The following is a 17,430-nucleotide window of genomic DNA, read 5'->3' on the forward strand; positions in this document are numbered from 1 at the left end:
CATCAGCAGGGGAGAGGGAAAGAAAGCAGAAGCAAAATGGAAGGTATTGGCTTCTCTCTGCCTCTGGTCCCTCTTTACTTTGGGATTGGCTTGGGTACTGTGACAAGGCCAGCTTACTGGTACTGTCAAGAGGGGATGGGAACCCCTCTTAAGACCGGGGTGGCAGTCTACCAGAAAGCCATACACAGCCGGCCCTACCTCTGAGGAGGCCAGTGGCACCAAAGAGGCCCCCAAATCCTGTCCCCTCCCCCGATATTAGCATGCTTGTATGGAGACCTGTGTCTCCATCCTTGCCTCCAAGTACAAATTCTCGCCAGTGTTTTCTGTCAGTTGCAGATCATCAAGCCCAAGGATGAGAGCGGGGGAAGAGAAAACCGGAACATCGGCTCGCCTGGCATACCAACAGAAGGAGACCACAAAGACAACCACAGCACAGTGGAGTTCCCGATTGCAGCAGTCTGCCAGTCAGTTCACATCCGAAAGTGTCAAAACCCTAGACCATGGGTCTGCAACCTGCAGCTCTTCAGATGTTTTGGACTATGGCTTCCATGATCCCTTACCATTGACTATGCTGGGTAGGACTGATGTGAGTTGTAGTCTAAAGCATTGGAGAGTCAAAAGTTAAAGACCCTTATTCTAGACCAGCAGGGACTATTCCCCAAACTTAGCGAGATTGTCCCATGGAGACGACTGCAAAACGTGAACTTGGAAATTGACTTTCCTACACCGCTATGGCCATTCCACGCAAGCATGTGTGGAAAAAGTGGGTGGGGCTTAGTCACATTTTGATGGCCTCCCCATGCTTACACATCATGTGAGGAGAAGACTGGTCCAGATTGGCCAGGGAAAGCTGCCCAATCGATAGAAAGGGAGGGAAAATTAAGCTGGGAACAGAAAACAGGAAGTGTGGGTTTTCGGATGAGGTCCGCCGTGGAGGTGGAGGAAAACTAAGAGTCTGAGGAAGTTCAGATAGCCTCTACCTAGCAAGCCATCAGTAGTCATTCAATCATTAGACAGTAGGAGTTACCATTCGATGGCACTAACTGCGGTTATAGATGCCTGGGCTAAGGGGAGGGAGAGAGAGACCCCCTTGAACTGTCCAAGACTCAACTTTCTGTGACAGTACAGAGTTGCTCTCCTCTCTATATATTGTCTCCTAATCTGATGTAGTTACTCAGCTGTTCATCCTTATTCTCTGCCCTTTAGTGATTGGATTCCTGCTTCTTCTACTGATTGAGGGATTAAAACCCAGGTTTGCCTTTTACAAGTCAGGTAGAATGTGTATGTTGCATGTCTGCTCTGTGGCACGGTACTCTGCAACGCTCTTTGACATGAACAGTGCATTTGCTTAAGTCCTATTAGGGGGAAAGATTTGCAGACCCTGGGCCATTCCGGCATAGGCGTTTAATTAATGTTCTTCTGCTGATGGAGCCACCAGTCTGTGGAGCCTTTGTACCCCCTCCCTTCTTAGTTGTGTCCACTCGAGTATACCAAGCGCACACGGTTGTGCAGTGAGAATCCCTCTTATGCCTCTTCTGGGTAGCTCATTAGTACTGTGGGGCGCCCAGCCCCTAAAGTCCCTCTAACCTCGGGAGATGGTTCTCTTAATGTGATTTCTACACACAGGCCAGATGGCAAAATAAAATCACTACTGCTCAATATAATTTGCAATTTTGAGTAGTTTAGTGTGGCTTTGGTTCTTGTAATGCATTCTGTTTCCTGCCAAACGCAAAGACTGTACCTCACGTGATTAATACATTTGTAAGACTTGTATTTAATAGAGAATGAAGCGATGTGACATGGGACAGAGACCGCTATGCTGGACCTAAAATCCACCTTAACCAGCATAGTTGATCGGTCATCCAGCCTTGCTGATGTTGTTGGATCTGTCAACAGCATTTGACCTGGTTAATCATCCTAAGCTAGTCTCCAGGTTAAAGGACCAGGCTGCATGTTCCCATCGGACTGCTCACTGGATCTCATCCTTTCGAGGGGATTGGGTCCTCCGTGTATTCCATATCTGACAGTAATACCACAGTTGTGCTGCTTCGGAAAATCTTTGTGTCGATACGCCACCCTCGAGGACCTCCTCCTCCGACGGCCGACGTCACTGGATGTTATAAGTAGGACGCATGACGCCTGTAGCCTCAGTTCAGTTTTTTCCGCAAACGTGTTCGCTTCGGAGATCTCGGCGCGCCTCGACTCTTTGGAGTTTCTATTCTTTCGGTTCTTTGAACCTGTTCGTTTGTGAAGTTTAAGTCTTCAAAATGTCTACCTCTTCCACCCCGCGTCTGGGCTTCAAGAAGTGCAGGGACTGCGGGTCCAAGATGTCGGTGACGGACTCGCACGACGCCTGCCTCTGGTGCCTCGGGGAGGCCCATGACACGGATGATTGTGTCGACTGCCAGTCGCTTACGTCCAAAGGCTTGCGGGAGCGCAAGAAGAAACTGTCGGTCGGTATGGTGTCCTCGCCCCGGAAGGCGAGATCCACTGGGCTTTTGACGGACGATTCGAGGGGCGACTCTCCACATCGTAGTCGTAAGTCTAGGGGGTATCGGTCCCGGAGTGGGTCCCGCCACTACTCTGCCTCTTCGAGGCACTCCCGGAAGCGCCGTCATCGGTCGCCTTCCCCGTCCTCATCCGAGGACTCTGCCCGTCGGCGGGTTTCTTATCCCACCAAGCGTTCCTCTACAGAGGAATGGGCTTCCTTCGGGAACAAAATGTTGGCGATTCTTGAATCGCAGGGCTCCGGTCCGTCCGTGCCTCCGAGAGGGGTTGGCCGTGACCGTACTAGAGACACCGCTTGTACGCCTTCGGGCTCAGGTGGTCGGCACCTTTCGTGGGAGAGGTCCCGCTCGGACAAGGGGAATCGTTCTAGTCATGCCCGTTCCAGGTCCTGGTCCTCAACACGCTCGAGCCCGTGTGCACCTGTGAAGTCTTTGAAGTCGACGCCAAGGTCGTCGACGGACTCTCTCGAGGCTCCGCCCCTGAGGAAGTCGTCGGCGCCCAGGCTGTCAAAGGACACGCTCTGGGCTCCGCCCTCGAGGCCTGTGTCGAGGCCGTCTATGCTGTCGGCGCCACGCTCCACGTCGACGCCGTTTCACTCGACGCCCTCGATGCCTTTTGAGACTGTGGTGTCGGAGGTACCCCGTAGCACGGGGGAACCCCCCTAGAAAGGCTCTGGCCAAGGCAAAACATGTCTTTCTCCCTTCAGTGCCCACTTTCCAGCCTATGGATTATATTTCCGAGGTGGAAGAGGGTTCTGAAGATGGGTTGGTTCCTGGCACGGTACTAGATGAGATTCTTTCTGGTCATAGCCAGATTGAGGACCTGCGCCAGTCACTGCATGACGCCAGTGGTCTGGACAGCTCTCCGGAGGTGAGTTCTGTAGGCCTGAGCTTGGCACCCATGCTGAGTCATCGTAAAGGCGCCTTATGTTTGGGTGGTCGGCGCCCCCAGTTGATTTTGTGCAGGATGACCTGACGGATATCCTCGACCAAGGTCCACCCACTGACACAGTACTGCCATTCCATATGGCTCTGCAAAGAAGGGTGGCAGTGGCTTGGACTGCTCCGGAGACTCTCCTGATGGGGACGACAAGCGTTTTGATGGCTGGGCGAAGAAAGTGTTTTCTTCAGGGGATATGGCTCTTCAGGCGGCCAACTCCGTTTGTGCCTTGTCGCGTTTCACGCACACTCTGTGGAACTGTGTTTCCTTAGCGGCTGAACATATTCCCGAAGGGGACGAACAGGATGGTGTTCTTGCTATTATTCAGGATGGCAAGGATGCCATGTGAGAGTCCGTTCAGTCGGGGTGGGACATGGCAGACTGTGTCAGCCGGTCCATGGCGGTGAGCACCGTAATACGCAGGTTTGCGTGGTTGCGGAAGTCGGGGTTTGCTCCTGATGTGCAAGCCAGGCTCCTCAATATTCCCTTTGATGGTGAATATCTTTTTGGCAGCAAGGCTGACGAGAGCCTCGAGAGGTTGCAGACCTCCAAAGCTGCAGCAAAGTCGTTGGGCGCTGCAGTCCGCCAACCTCCCCCTTTTCCTCCTAGGGGACAGCAATGGAGGGGAGGTTCCTTTCGTTATTACTCATCCTTTAGTAAAGCGTGAGGAGGTCGAAGTCAAAGGGGCAACCGTAGGAGTGCCAGAGATGGAAAACAAGGTACTCGAGGTGCCAAGGCTGCGCGAGCAGTTGCCTCTTTTCCCTCAGGCAACGCCGCAGCCGCTTCTGTTCAGTCATGTGACCATGCTTCACCGGTTGGGGGAAGGCTGGCGCAGCATCTTGTAAAATGGCGTGCCATTACTTCAGATATGTGGGTTCTGGAGATCATAGCCCACGGCTACTGTCTTCCTTTCCGGCAGGGCCTCACGACAATCCACCTGGAAATCTCTCTTTGAAGAGTCCGGATCCGCTCCTTGCGCAAATTCAATCACTGCTGGAGAAAGGCGCCATAGAACTGGTGCCTGTAGCGAAGAGGAACAAGGGATGGTATTCCCCTTATTTTTTTTATTTCGAAGAAAGACGGGGGATTGAGACCCATCATGGACTTGCGCGGGTTGAACAAACTCCTCAGGAAGGACAAGTTCAAGATGGTTATTCTCCCTCTAGTCTTCCAGGCCCTTCAACTTCAGGACTGGTTGGTGTCTCTCGACCTCAAGGACGCTTATTTTCATGTGCCGATCCATCCCAAGCACAAGAAGTACCTAAGGTTTGCAGTTGGCGACTCGCACTTTCGGTTTCTGGTCCTGCCGTTCGGATTGACCTCCGCCCGAGGGTTTTCACAAAGCTCATGGTGGTGGTGGCAGCGTTTCTCAGGCAAGGGGGGGATTCACGTCTACCCCTACCTGGACGATTGGTTGATCCGGGCGCGCTCTCACAAGCAAGTCCTGGATCATCTGTCCGTCACCTGCCACTCCCTCCACAGGCTGGGCTTCTCCCTCAACTTAAAGAAGTCCCACTTCACGCCAACTCAGAGGCTCTAGTACATCGGAGCAGTGCTCGACACGTCCCTGTGGCAGTGTTTTCCTCCCAAGGTGAGGGCTCATCACATTCAGCAGAGGGTGCACAAGTTCCAACATGCCCAGAGTCTCCCTGCTTTCACGTTCTTGAGATTGCTCGGCCTCATGGCATCCTGCATTCTTCTGGTGCCAGAGGCCAGGTTGCGGATGAGATCTTTGCAATGGGCACTCAAGCTCCAGTGGTCTGTCCTGCGGCAGGATGTCGGACCCCGTTCAGGTGCTGCCCTCGGTCGCCCAGGACCTTCTGTGGTGGGCCGTCGAAGGCAATCTGATGAAGGGGGCTCCCTTTTGGCTACCCTGGCCGGAGGCGACGATCGTGACGGACGCATCCCTCACGGGATGGGGAGCTCATGCCAACGAGTTGACAGTCAGCGGTCGTTGGTCTCCGCCGGTGTCCAGACTCCATATCAATCTGTTGGAGCTGAGGGCCGTCAGGCTTGCCCTGAAGGCTTTTCTGCCGACTGTGCAAGGAAAGAATGTACTGATTCTGACGGACAACACCGTGGCCATGCACTACCTCAACAAAAGGGGGGGGGGGCAGGGTCGCTTCCTCTGTGCAGGGAGGCGATGCAGCTCTGGCTCTGGTTCTCGGCCATCCAGCAGGAAATTTCGATCTCAGCAGTCTATCTGGCCGGAGACGAAAACGAGACGGCGGACGCTCTGAGCAGGCAGAGCACTATCTCTCACAAGTGAGAGCTGGCTGAGGAGATTCTCCTGGAGATCTTCCCCCTTTGGGGGACCTCTCAAGTGGATCTCTTCACCTCCAGTGTCAACCGGAAGTGCGAGAGGTTCTGCTCGTGGGAATTTCCTCCAAGAGGAGCCTTGGGAGACCCGTTTGTGGTGGAGTGGTCATTCCCACTGCTGTACGCGTTTCCTCCAGTCCCCGTCATTCCGCAAGTGCTACAGAGGTTCGGTTCCCGGATGATCCTCATTGCTCCGGCATGGGCCCGGAGGACATGGTACCCGGACCTTCTGGCCTTGTCCATCTGCCCTCCACGTCGTCTTCCCTACCGAGACAATCTGCTCTCACGGGAGGGGGGGGTCAGGTTCTCCATCCAGAGGTCAGATCCCTCAACCTTCACGCTTGGTTTCTGAAAGGTTGAGGTATAAGGATTGGGACCTCCCTGAAGACGGGATGGATGTGTTGCTTTCGGTCAGAAGGCCCGCAACAAAGTCCCTGTACCTTTGCTGTTGGAGAAAGTTCTGCGACTGGTGCAGGGTTAAGAATGTGGATCCCTTTTCATGTGACATTCCTATGGTTCTGTCTTTTTTTGCTTTCTTTGGCCCACAGGGGCCTGCAAGTGGGTACCATCAAAGGTTACCTGGCGGCGCTATCTATATTTAAGCGCTCGTCTGAGGAGTGTTATTTTAAAATCCCTTTAATTACTCCGTTTTTGAAAGGGCTCACTAATGTGTTTCTTCCGTCACCTTTCCAGGTGCCCCGTTGGGATCTGAACCTTGTTCTCAAGTTTCTAATGGGTGCTCCCTTTGAGCCTTTGAATTCTTGTCCTTTGAGACTGTTGACCCTTTAAAACTGTGTTTTTAGTTGCGATCACTTCCGCTTGCAGTGTGAGTGAGTTACAGGCACTTTCAGTTAAACCATCCACCATCCTTCACTGTGTTTCATAAGGACAGGGTTGTCCTTCGAGTTCGTCCTTCCTTTCTTCCGAAGGTGGTGTCGGAATTTCATTTAGGCCAGAAGGTTATTCTTCCGGCATTTTATCCTCCTCCGCATCCTGGTAAGGAAGAGGGGAGGCTCCATAGGCTCGATCCTAGGAGAGCTTTAAGCTTTTATATTTCACGCATGTCCCGGGTCAGAGTGGACGATCAACTCTTCATTGGTTACGCTGGAAAGCGTTTGGGACAAGCTGTTACTAAGCAGACTTTGTCTAGATGGATTATCTTGGCAATTTCTGAATCTTACAGACGCCGAAAGATTTTCCGAAGCAGCACAGCTGTGGTGATTACTGTCATAGATATGGAATACGTCGTCGGACCATCCCATCGAAAGAACGTTACCAGGTAAGAGAGTAACTTGTTCTTCTTGGGCATCGCACTGCCATAGTGGCAGTGGCCAAATTGAGCTCAGAACCTACAATTCAAACTTGTGGTATCCCACAGGGCTCCTGTACCGCCCCAACGCTCTTTAATATCTAAATTAGGCCTCTGCTTAGCTTGCTGGATCACCTGGGTGTGCAGTATACTAATTATGCTAACGACACCCAGGTGGTCCTCTGACTTTCCGGCAACTCCAATCAGGACACCAAGTCCCTTAATGTGGTGTTCGACGGCATACAGTCCTGGGTGGCTGACAATTCCCTCCCTCTCTACAGAGACCAGACAGAACTGCTGTTTGTAGTCTCTGGACAGCGTCTGAAGAAACTTGACTCTGCCTATAGCAACCTCAGCATTGCAGGCAATGTCACAAACGTCTCCACAAGTGTGAAGACACTCTGCGTCCTGTTAGATGCTAAAATAACCATGAAACCCCACATGTCACAAGTCCACTCTGAGTTTTATCACAAAGATGTTGAGTCATGTTTGTCCTGTCATCTCGGCCAGCAGCTGTGCGCTGTTAGCTACAGCATCAATCAATTCCAGGCTTCACTATTGCAACAGTCTGTTGGCCGGAACCTCGCAAGCTAACATTCACTCGCTTCAGGTCTCGCAGATTTGCGCGTTTCATGCCATCTTCACCCTATCTAGGTGAAATCACATCTCCAAGGCCCGAAGGGATCTGCACTGGCTCCCAATAGGACATTGCATCTCCCATAAAATTCTGACTCTCTCCTACAAATGCTGGAATAACTTAAGTCTGAAATATTAAAAGAACGGATTAAGGTCAAGAAACCATGACGTCAATTGTGCTGTGACGATACTTGTCGAATGTCTCCTCTAAGATTCAAACTCATCCGGTTCGGCGGGACAATCTTTGATGTCCAGGCCCTCTTGTCCTGGAATGCACTCCCACGGGACATAAGATCAGCGGATAACCTGGCGGTCTTCAAGTAACTGGTGAAACATCACCTCTTTAATCTCAAACCAAGCTGGTGTGCCCTGACGCCTACAGTGCATAATAAAAACATAATAATAATAATGTGTTAAGATTTCTCGGTCTGCTTTGTGACCGGTTCAGGTCATGACCCTCTCAGAAGGGGCAGGGACTCCTTTCAACATAGGGTTAGCAACCTACCAAGGCATTGCCAGAGCCTGTCCCACCCCAGAGGTGGTGTAAGAGTGTTGAGAGGGACCTCGGTCCCTAACTCATCTGGGTGTTAGAGTGCATCTAAGACTATTGGTACCACTGTCCCGAGCCCATTAGTGTAGGTGTGGAAGGAGGATGGTGAGGTAGTGTTGGTAGTAGTTGGGAGGTTGGAGAGTAGGAGATCCGTGTTGGGTGGAGAGGTGGAGTATAGCGGTAGCAAGACCGGAGAAGGACAACATAAATGGAGGGTAAGGGAGCGAGGGAGTGAGACAAGGGGGCAATGTAATTAGACGGATGGAGGGACATATACTTGGAAGATCGAGGGGGAGGATTGGGCACGTGGAGAACGAGGAGCAGTAAGGAAAGGGAGTAGGTAAGGGAGGAGAATAGTAGAAGAGATTGAGAGACGCAAGAGCGAGAGAAGAGAGAGTGGATGGAACATCTGGAACCAGCCCTCATAAGAATTCTTACGCTTTGCAATCCTCAGGAGGGGGAGATAGGGAGTTAGAAAAGTCTTTGGCCTTGACCCTCCCTTTAGAGTAAAGGTTAGGGCCAGACTGGAGGTGTTACCTGTTTTGGCTGGGCTGGAAGGAACCCTCTGGCGGCGGAGGAAGCTGTAAGGAAGAGCTTAGCCACACCAACCCCACCTTCCTGATTTGCTTGAGGTGATAAAATCTTAAAGCACATTACTGTGGTCTGTGGATTCTTGAGGCCATCTGCGACTGTTTACTTAGGATCCCAGAGGTTACTCCCTTGCCCCTGTCAGTCTTACATTGGTTTTATGGAAGATCTCCATGTCTCTCACAATAATTTGTCTGTTCTCACTTTGTCCGTCTTGGACTTGCACTTGTAATATGATATTGGCTGTGGCTTCTCGAGCATGTGAAAGCTAGTTCATATTCTTTCTCAGTCTTAACCTTGAGCTGGGATAAAGCATTACTTTTTGCAACATGCTACAGATATTTCACCTTTTCCCTCAAAACTTTCATGGATTTGTAACAAAGACTTTAACTGCTCTCTTTTTATACACTTGAAATAACGTATTTGTTTCCTAAGTCTTTCATAGGAATGACCTGTGTTTGCTACTTCAGCCCCAATCGTATAACTAGAGTCATCCTTTATTTTTCTTTGACTTGGGCTGAGATTGACACAGTTTCCTAGCATGCAACAAATGATTCACTTTCTCGGTCTTTCTTGGAATTGACTAGGATTGAGACCATTTCTCACCATGTTCACAAAGTAATTCACCTTTCTCTCAAGCTTTCTTAGACTTGGTCTGTGATTGAGATTGCATTACCCAACAGACATTAAATGATTCAACCATTTTCTCGCAGCCTTTATTTGCCTTTGCCTTGATTCTGAACTCATTCCCCAGCAGGCACCACACATGATGTATATTCTTTCTCTGCCTTCATTAGCTTTTGGCATTATATTGGGCTTTGTTTAGTTTTGGTGGCTATGGGATTTAAATGTTCCCACTTCTTTTTAGAACTTGACTGTATATTGGACTTTGTTTCATAACATAAACACCAACAGTTCAGTCAGAAACCGCAATGATTCCAGTTCTCATTCACTGGCTTTGGCTGGTTATTTAACATAGTTTTCCAACACACATGAACTGATTACAAGTTTCTTTCTCAATCTTTATTCAGACTTAACTGACTACTGGATATTGTTGGTGGCCGCAACAAAGACGAGACCACAACTATGAGGGAGATGTAACAGTACTTTATTTTGACCCTTCTCCTCCTTACATCAAACTGACAATCCTAGCCTTGCATTTCCTCCCTCCCTCTCTCTCTCACCAATGTGGTCATTTCTCAGCTAGTCCCTGCCTTAAAAGGGCCAGTTGCTCACTGTGCCCTTACAACACCACCCCCTCGCATGTCTCCTTTGATCCATTTATTCTTCTTCCACCAGCTACAGAGGGCTTTTTATCTTGTCTGTCTGTCGACCGTCCGGTCTCCAGATGCATTGCTGCCTCTTGAGATCCCGGATCTACCTGCTCCTTCAATACCTTCACTAGTTGGTTTTAGTAAATGTTTGAAATGCTATGTGTGGCTCATTACTTCCCTGCTGTCACTCTGTGCTGTCACCGTGGTGCCTTTTATCTTGGTGACCTGGAGGGGGTGGGTGTGGGGGGGGGGGTTTCAGCATATCTCCAGTCCACCTTCTTTTGTTGTCACTGTTTCAACAGAACTTCCTCCCTAACAATGAACTCCTTTACTTTGGCTCCCCTTCTTCTTTCTGTTTGTTCTCTAGTCTGTAGCTTGAGCAACGCTTCCCTCTGTTGTACCTGTTCATCTTCCTGTCTCTTGCTTGGGTATCTGGTAATCTGCCATGTTTGCGGCTGGTAAGCTATTATAAGTTCCTCTGGGGTCTTACTGTGGCCTCTTGGGGGCATATTTATGAATGCCTCAACATCCTACAAAGAGCTTGTTGGGCGGACATGTTCTCAATTACTGCTTTCTGCAGTGTTCTTCTAATTAATGACATAAAACATTCAGCCATGCCATTGGCCTGTTGCCAGAGCAGGATAATCTTCTGATGCTGAAATCCCATATGCCGCAAATCATTTAAAGTCGTGCCCATTAAACGGTGGCCCATTGTCAGTATTTACAGTTTGTGGGATTTCCCACTTGCTGAACACTTCGTTGATAATTCCTGCCATAATTCCTGCCACCTTGGCTGCTGTTGTGTGCACTTGCTTTACTACGGGAAATCTTGTGAAGTCATCTGTGGCCGCAGCAGATACACTCCCTTTTCTATTGGTCCCTAGAAATCCAAGGCAATTATGTGCCATGGCCTTTCAAGTATGGCAATCCCTTCCAGCGGTATGGGTGGGGCAGTCTTTGCTCTGCATAGGCATGCCATCCAACTGTCAGGATCCTGAAGAACACTGCAGAAGTTGCTGACCCCACAAACCTTCTGAAGCATCCAACTCGCAGCCCTTTTAAGACAAAAGGCTGTCTTTTGCCCCAAACTGAAAAGGCAATGGGGCAAAATAACAAACAGATCCTCACATTGGTCTTCTTTTGAGTTGCGAGACCTGAAACGAGGTAATCATACAATTATGACTGCACTTACCCCAATGTCTTCTCAAATATCTTCCTCCCTTCTTTACTGACTAAGTTACATACCTGGAAACTCCTGCTAATTGCCTAGAGGTTATTTACTTAAACTTCGGAGGAATTTGATTGCAGTCTCTTTTGCTTTTTAAACTTATATACACATAGTTTGCAGCATTTAAATTGCTCTGTCAGAAGAATAACCTACCTAACTAACTCGAATCCGTATACACTTAATTGTGAAGTTCATTGTGGACATAGATGAAGGACGAAATCCAGGGTCTTGAGAACAAACACAACTGACCACACAGCTTTTCTTGCTTTCCCTGAGATGTGTGTCTGCTCTGGGAAAATCAAAGGTCCTGCTGCTTCAGTATACATGCATACGTCGCACTGCTCTGCTGTCCCTTTTCATTTTCTAGAGCATGTTACACAGCTCCAACAGAAAGAAAAGGGGAAAAGGAAAGTAGGCTACACTGCGCTTGGGAACTGGTAGACGTAGGGGCATAAAAACATGACACACAGTGCCAATGCTGTTACATCAGCACAGTGCCAGTGATGGTCCGCACAAAGAAACTGATGGAGTGTAAGAGAGCGGGCAGTTCTATGTGCTGCTGCTGGGGTGCCGTCTAAGTTAACGTGAAGCTCTTCAATACCAAACTGCAAGCGCAACTTCAAAAGGTTGCTTAGTATTCAAGGTTTTTATATAAACTTTAACTCTTGTCTTATTTTCACTAATAAATATTGCAGCTTCACAGGAACTAATCGGTCTCTACTTTTAAACAATCCCACCGGTAGTCACGGCCATGTCCCATGTTGCCACTTGATGATGTTCTCTAGAAGTAATTCCCTAAAAGGCTTAAAAAAATGTAGCTTGGCAGATTAGCTGCTGCCTCTTGGGTTTCTTCAGATGAAAGGCATTTTAGAATCTTAAGATTCCAAGCTGCCCGCCTCGCTCCTGAGCCTTCAATAAGATTTCACTTCAATTGGCTTAAAACAATTAGACACGAGGACTGGAGCTGAAATAACATCAGAGCCAATGTTCGTATCCATTTCATTTATGTCCACATCAATGTCGACGTCAACGGTCTTGAGTTCCTCTTTGTATTTCCTGATCAACCGCGCTGTCGACAAAGGTACAATGTAAGGCAGAGACGTCGGAATTAGGGCCTATTAAAGGCTCTATGAACAGAAAATCATCAGATTTCAATACTCGAAGTTGGGGAATGCAATAAAATCTGACTAATAGCTCAGATCGCGCAAGCCAAGTATTTTTACCGCTCTGATATAAGTTCTTAATAAAGCAGATGCGATTCTCGTTTGTCTTTAGAGTCATTCCCCAGTTCCAGAAGCACAGGTGCCGGTAAATTTCCCTCCTGTGCAAATGCTGATGGTTGCTCAGTGCATACTGGCAAGCTAAGTTCTAGATCCGGATCCAAGTCTTTCAGAAGATCCTCCTCAGAGACTGGATTACTGGCTTTTTCTTCTGGCACGAGCCAGCCAGAGAGGGAACCTTTAGTCTCTGGCACCCGTGCTGCTGATCTAGCTAGTCTCTTCTTGGCTTTTTTTCGTACGTGTATCCAGCCCTGTCTGTGGCACAGCAATAGGCGGTAGGGCGCTTGTTTTGGATTTTTTATTTTTAAGCGCCTTCCTTGCCAATCTACGTTGCTTCCGTGAGAAGAAAACATAGGGACTTTGTACCATCTTAAGGTCCCCAACATTCTCCTGAGTTACTTCATGGGTTCCAGTACTGATGACAGGTTCTGGTGGTTCAGCTACAACTTCTTCCACATTATCCTGGTTATCGCTTTCTTCAACAATGTGCAGGGCATCAGAAAGGTTAGCTTCCGCCTCTTCACGGAGATGGTCCTTCTGTTCTAACGACATGGTAAGGATATTAGTATTAGTCAGGATGCGGCCTGACATTTGCAGCAAGATCTTAAGCGCAAATTGTAGAGCAGCAACTGATGATTGGAGCTCAGCATTCTCAGTTAAGCCAGAGTGTTGACAATCCAAATCATCATCCTGTTTGTCTGGTGCATCCTCCATAGATGCCATTGCTAAATTAGGGGAAGCAGACAATCGTCCACTGCTTCCGATGGAATTATGTAGGCCAGGAGGAGTGCTCATGTTACTAATGCTGTGGAGTAATGAGCCACTAGCTATCATCAGTGGTGTTTGTGATGACATCCCTCTCTGAATATTGAGGCACAGATCCAAGAGAGAATTGTTGTCAATGTCATCAAAATTGGTAGTATTCAATGTAATGCTATCGCTAGGGCCAGGGACTACGGTCTCCTCAATGTTGGTTGAGTTTATTTCCAGAGGTGGGTTTACTGGAAAGAACTCAGTGATAGCACCTTGGTCCACCGGCTTGGCATATTTCGCATTCTTCTTAGGCTTAACAACCTTCATATAAGTCTCCATGTTCTCCTTAGAGGGTAGGGTCTTCGTTTTCCGCAGGTTGTAGTTCGAATGGGAGGACCGTTTCCCCTCCTGCATCTCAGCGAAAGGTAAATAGTCAAAGTCCACCAGAGTTATATATTCAAAAGACGAAAAACTCTCCAATACTGAGAAGGATGATAAGTAATAAAGTTGTTATTCCCTTAGACCCCCAAGGGGGCAGATGGGGATAAACCACAATCCTCACACGCTGTCTAGGTAGTTCCTCTCTCCTGGGGGCCAGAGGGTTAAAGGAGAAACAAAATGCCAAGGTGCCCAGGATCAAAGGCCTAAGCCCGCAGTCTCCTGGGCATATAGCTTTGAGACCAGTTTAACTGTAATAGGCGACAATATCCACCCTGCTCTAGTGCAGTAGCATGGAATCGTGATGCAGGTACAGGGTCCCACACTCCTCCCACTCAAGCCAAAGCTAATGATGGTTATACACATCAGAGGGACAATAGAAAATCAGGACTCTTGACAAGTATGAAGTGTTGTCAAACTTGACACTATGATTGTTCTACGCTAATGGGTTAATGCACAACATCCACAGAGCCACAGTAATCTAGGAGCGAGACGTAGGGCAAAAAGCAGAGAGGATGAGAAGCAGCCCAAGGGAGGTCGCTCCAGCTCTCAAGTCACCTCCCAAGCAGCGGCAAGCGGTCCCCGTGCAGAAGAAAAGGCACACTTCAATGTTGAGCCGGTGCCGTGTTGTGCCGTATTATAACGAGTCAGTGTGTGGGCCCGCACTAGTCAGGTCCGCGATCGCGGTCGTCCCCAAGCCTGGCCCCTCGTGAGCATCCGATGACAGAGGGACACGCCGGCTAGAGGCGGCTGCTGACTTGCGGCGGTTACAGCAAAAACTGACCTGCGTTCAATCCGGCGTTCGGTCCGTCAGAGGAATGGACCCTACGGCGTGGATACGCTCGTGTCAAGCCGCACCTCAATGCAACGTAAGCAAAACTGCTTTGTAAGAGGCCGCTTCCGACACAATCATGAGCCTTCAATAATCTCTGCCATCTTGCCTTGGGCTAACTCTCCTTCCTGAAAATGAATGGTTAAGGAAATTAAACTATCTCTACATAATACTAAAACACCACTGACTCAAAACACCTCACCCAACCTGAACTACGAACAATTGGTAATCTAGGAACCCTTACAGTAACCCCCGACCCCTTGCTACAGCCCTGGTTTAAAAGGGTTCGTATGATGAAATTGTGTGACCCGTAATGGGGCGTGCACTAATTCTGCCCACTCCAGGATCTCTCTTCGTGGCCATAACTCTTCCAATCCAGTAAGCACTGAAGTCTTCCACTATACACCCTAGAATCCACAATGTCTTGTACGTCAAATTCTTCCTCCCCTTCTGCCTGGACCATGGATGGACCATCCTTCAATCTCGTCTCTTTAATACAGAGCTTTAACAAACTTATTTGAAATGTTGGGTGAATTTTCAAATGAGAGGGCAGTTTCAATCTTACAGCCACTGGCGACACTTTCTCAACCTGAAAAGGGCCTAAAACCTTTTGCTTTGCTTTGCTGTAGGGTAGGGCTAGCACTGCCTTTTCTATGTTCTCTCATAGTCTTAATGTTGGAATTACAAGTGTCTTCAATCGTGATTTCTCTTAGGAAACTTGGATGATAACCCAGATTACAATAAAATGGGGGTATGGTGGTTTAATCCTTATTATTTTAGCTAAATTCAGCCAGCCACACCAAATCTAACCAACTGTTCCATGACTGGAGGTAACATCGCAAATACTATTCAAGTTCTTGGTTAGCCCGCTCCGTTTCACTATTGGACTGAGGGTGATATCCAGAGGATAAATGGACTTCCATGCCCCATTCCTTGCATGAGGCTTGCCAAAATTTTTAATACAAATTGCGTTGCACAATCCGGTATCCGCTAACTCAGAAGACCATGGAAGCGAACAGTGTTCTGCAAAAAAAAAACTCTGAGCCATACTTGCTAAGCTGACCCTCCATGGGGATAAAATGTCCCTCCTTGGTGAGATCTACTACAACTAAAATAGCTGAGCAGCCTTTGTCCTCTGGCAAATTGACTATGAAGTCCATAGAAAAAGTATGCCACAGTCGTGGCGGAATAGGCAACTGATTTAATTCTCCAGCAGGTTTACTGTTTTGGGATTTATTTTGGGCACACGTCTCACACGCCTGATACATCCACTCACATCTTTTCCCAACACACCTTCCGTCGTAAAAGTTCTACAATTTTCTGGTATTTAGGATGATTGGCCAACTCAGAATCATGACACTCCTTCAACATTGAAATACAATGCTCTTCTGAGGGAAGATGTAACTTATTTTCATGGTAACGACCTTCTCGTAGCAATCGCACCGGATCATTTTCATCCCATTCGCGCAGTTGAACGGGCGACATCTTCAACCGAATTTCCGGTAACAAATCTTCACTCACATCAGTGTCTCCCACAAGGAAATTATCTGCTAGTATTAGAGCATGACTGGTTTCCAAAATTGTCACTGCCACCAAGAACCTGATGTGAGAGAATATCAGCCTTACCGTTTTGCCTGCCAGGTTTAAATGCGATAATAAAATCATAATCTGCAAAGAATAGAGACCACCGAAGCTGCCGTGGAGTCGAGGTCTTGGCGTTTAAAAAAAAAAATATTTCTGTGATCAGTTAGGACTGTTACAATATGCCTAGCCCCCAATTCTAGAAATTCTGATTTAATGGCCCCCAGTTCATTGAGATTGTGTAGTTCATTTTGGCAAGAGACAGTTTCTTAGAGAAATAAGCCTTGCGGAGGTGACCAGTATTAGGATGTCGCTGTGACAAAACTGCCTCCAAAGCCACATTTGAGGCATCTGCTGCCACAAAAAAAGGTTGTTCTACGCCAGGCTGTCTCAAAATTGGTCCCGAGATAAATCTCTCCTTCAAGCATTTGATTTGCGTCCGGTGACAAGACAAACTTTGCCCTTTTCTTCAAGAGCTTAGTGATTGAGTAATCAATTGCGAGAACACCTGAATGAAACGTCAATAGAAATTGTCAAATCCCAAGAAACTATGGATCTCCTTTACACTGGTAGGAACTGGCCAGTCACGAACTGCAAGCACCTTTCGTATATTCATCTCCAGACCTTGAGGGGAAATCACAAAGCCTAAGAATTACATAACCTCTGTGTGGAATTGGCTTTTCTCCAGTCTGGCGAATAAGTTTTCACGTAAGTGCTGCAAAACCAATTTGACAAGAGTCTGGTGTTCTTCATTTTGTGAAGAATCAAGATATCATGTATTTACACAACTACTAATACATCCAGAAATTCTCTTAGCACCTCGTTAATGAAGAATTGAAAGGCTGCAGTGATATTACATAATCCAAAAGGCATGACGTGATATTCATATAAACCAAATGGAGGCCTGAACTCTGTCTTCCACTCGTCACCAGATCTTACTGACTAGCCCTTGGTATGTCCAATTTGGTGAATATCGTCACCCATTGAATCTGATGGCGCATGAGAAATATTAATGGAAGGGGATATCTATTCTTGATTGTTACCTTATTGAAGGCTCGATAATAAATACAAGTTTTAAAGCTTACCTTCCTTCTTGGGTATGAAAAACAGGGGTGAAGCTGCTGGGGATTGGGAATGCCAGATAAAAGGCTTGGTGAAAATTCTCTTCAATGTACTCCTTCAGATATTGATTTTC

The 17,430-nt window shown here is 48.0% G+C and overlaps 1 protein-coding gene across 1 annotated transcript in view; it reads left to right on the forward strand.

Annotated features, from left to right (window-relative positions):
• The window catches only part of COX15 (cytochrome c oxidase assembly homolog COX15), a 301,085-nt gene that overhangs the window by 189,883 nt on the left and 93,772 nt on the right, over positions 1-17,430 (forward strand). The gene's annotated exons all lie outside the window — the stretch shown is intronic.

The sequence above is a fragment of the Ambystoma mexicanum genome, chromosome 8, assembly GCF_040938575.1.
Source record: "Ambystoma mexicanum isolate Mex_15411 chromosome 8, UKY_AmexF1_1, whole genome shotgun sequence".
Classification (NCBI taxonomy): Eukaryota; Metazoa; Chordata; class Amphibia; order Caudata; family Ambystomatidae; genus Ambystoma; species Ambystoma mexicanum.